This window comes from Haliaeetus albicilla, chromosome 3, assembly GCF_947461875.1.
Source record: "Haliaeetus albicilla chromosome 3, bHalAlb1.1, whole genome shotgun sequence".
In the NCBI taxonomy this organism is placed as follows: Eukaryota; Metazoa; Chordata; class Aves; order Accipitriformes; family Accipitridae; genus Haliaeetus; species Haliaeetus albicilla.
In genome coordinates, this window is record NC_091485.1 from 64,468,469 (window position 1) to 64,471,184 (window position 2,716).

At 55.3% G+C, this 2,716-nt stretch overlaps 1 non-coding gene across 1 annotated transcript; it reads right to left on the bottom strand.

Annotated features, from left to right (window-relative positions):
- Positions 1-479: 479 nt before the first annotated feature.
- TRNAM-CAU (transfer RNA methionine (anticodon CAU)) lies at positions 480-552 on the bottom strand. Its single transcript has one exon. It is a non-coding gene; the product is annotated as a tRNA-Met (tRNA).
- Positions 553-2,716: the final 2,164 nt, after the last annotated feature.

Here is a 2,716-nt window from a genome sequence, read left to right on the forward strand (position 1 = left end):
AGTTTACATGTGATTATATTTAAAGGGAGAAAATAAACCCACAAAGTTTTTGGCTAGCAACTTGGGCCATGTGCGTACATGCGTACGGTTGGTAAAAACGTTGCAGTTGTAAGGGGGAGCGTTTGCAGCAGGCAGGAGCCCCTGCCCGTGTGTGCACCCAGAGCCCTTCCTCGTCCCTGCCTGCGCCCCACAGCCCACCGCAGGATCCGGACCCCTTTCCTCACTCCCAAATGCCGAGATGGGCTTGCAGACAGCTTGGATGCAGGCAACCCGCTGCCAAAAGTGCATTTTTTAACAACAGGCGTTGCAGACATTATTTCTGTGAGCCCACAACCAGGAGGCACAGGTCCTTGCCCTGGAACTACGGCTTCATAAATCACGACAGCAACGACAGCGCCGGGGGGTTAGAGGGCAGGTTTGTGTGGCTCCCTCCCAGCTAAAAGCGGGGGAGCCGCGGGAAGAAAAGAGACGCCGGCCTTTGCCCCGTGTGAGGATCGAACTCACGACCTTCAGATTATGAGACTGACGCGCTACCTACTGCGCTAACGAGGCGGCTGGTCGCACCTTCCCCGCGCTCGGCCTGGACGCTGCCCCTCGGCCCCGCCCCGGCGGCCTCGCGCCCCGCCGGAGCCGCTGAGGGCCCGGTCGTCGCCTCAGCCCCGCCGCGGGAAGAGAAGGGGCGGGAGGGGCGGCCCGGCCTTTCCCCTGGCCGCTCCAGCGGGCTCCGTGCCGGGCAGCCTCGCTGTGGGACCCCGCAGGGACTGAGCGGGGCCCTGTGGAGATGGTGCGGGGCTTTGTGGTGACCGTGGAGCTCCGGGGTGACCGTGTGGGGTCCTGTGGTGGCCACGTGGGACGTGGGGAGTGACCTTGTGGGACCCCAGGGTGACAGCGGGGCTTCCCTGGGGTGACGCTGCGTGGCCCCGTGGTGACAACCTCGGGTGGCCTGTGTGGGGCCCTGCTGCGACTGTGATGTGGGTCATCGGGGTGACCGTGATGTGGGACATCGGGGTGACCGTGTGGGACCCGAGGCGACAGCGCTGGCCCTGGCCAAGGCGGGGGGTAACAGCCCTGCTGCGGGTAGGCCCTGGTTGGCGTTGACAGGGCGCGATCTTACACGTCAGGTTAATTAGGCGGCATCATTTTCGGCATAATTGCGCGGAACAGGTCAGTAGATAATTAGTGACTTTTTGCCGCGTCTGACAGCTGCGGGCGGATGTTGGGGGTGGGGGGAGGGACGGGATAGTTTTTAAAATCACGCCAGGAGCTCAGGGACGGGCCTCACCACCACCTCTCCTTGTCCCCCAGTGGGTGTTTCCAGCCCTTTGTGGCTACGGGATTAAAATCCGAACCATTTCATACCCTTTTCTCTTTTCATATATATATATATATGTTTGTGTCATCCTCACATATAATTACTTTTTCCCCCCCATAAGGCATCTGACATAGACCCAGAATCTGGGAAGCTACCCTGGAAAAACTGGGCCTGTGTCACTCCAAGTGGCCCTGAAGATGTCCATGCTCCGGAGCACATTGGTCAGAGTGGCAGGAGCCTTTCCCTGCTCAGATGTGCTCTCAGCAGCCCATACCCCTGTGCAAAAGCCCAGACTGGCATGTCCCCTCGATCCTCCACTCCCCTCTGGAGCCATGACATGCTGGTGCACTGATAGAGAGCTATGCAGGGCGAGGGCAAACCCAGCCTGTGTGAGAAAACTGTGTCACACGTGCCTCTGTGTAAAAGTATGCATACAGGTATTTATGGCGTACCTCAGGCAGGGTGCCTTCCCACCCTGCCTCTCCTTGCCCCCGCGCAGTCATACCAGTTGGCCTGGCTCCCTGGAGGCACTGCGCCTTTCACCCCGCTGCGAACCTCTGCCTCTGTCCTGCTAATGACACAGCAGCTGAGCTGCCACGGGGACAACGTGACTCCAGAAGCTGCAGCCTGGGAAAAAAAAAAAAAAACAAAACAAACAAAAAAAAACCCAACCAAACAGCCCTAAATGTGCACAATCAAGTGATGAGTGTTTGTATTTCTGATGCTTTGAGGCCAGCTCACAACCCTCCCTCCACATAATATTCAGGATGTTTGGGAAGGGGTATTTTTCTTTTAATAGGATGGCGTAGTCACAAAGCTTTAAAGAAATAAATGAGTGAATCGTCTATGGTAATAGCAACATACTATGAATGGGGCACAGTGACGAAGTTCAAGTCTATTTTTAAGCCTGCCTGGCAGCATGTGGGTCCAGACAAGAGTCCGTGACCCTTTCTGCTGTTCTGAAGCTAGGGACATGGCTGATGTCTCTCTCCCAGTTCAACGTCAGTGTTGTTTTTGCTCCCTAACGAATACTATGGGAAGACAGAGAAGCCTCAAGCTGTTTTGAAGATTGTGCAACGATGCTTGGGAGCCTACCTGCTTTTGCTTGAGTGCTTTCTTCCCTCACATTTCACAGGATGCAACAGGAAGGGAAATACAACCGAATCCGACGGCCCTGGTAATTGGACTCGAGTCCTTCGTATGCCCTGGGGGTGAGGTGGGTGCCTCTCAGATAAGCAATCTAATCAGCTTTGCACTTGTGTTCCATCTGGAAACAGATTGTTGCTGAAGTACACCACCACCTGAGAAGCAAGCTTTGGGTTTTTTTTGAAGATAATTGTACCAACAAAATCAGGGAGTGTGAATTTGCCTGAGGTAATAAGATCTCTTTATTTTTATTCATAG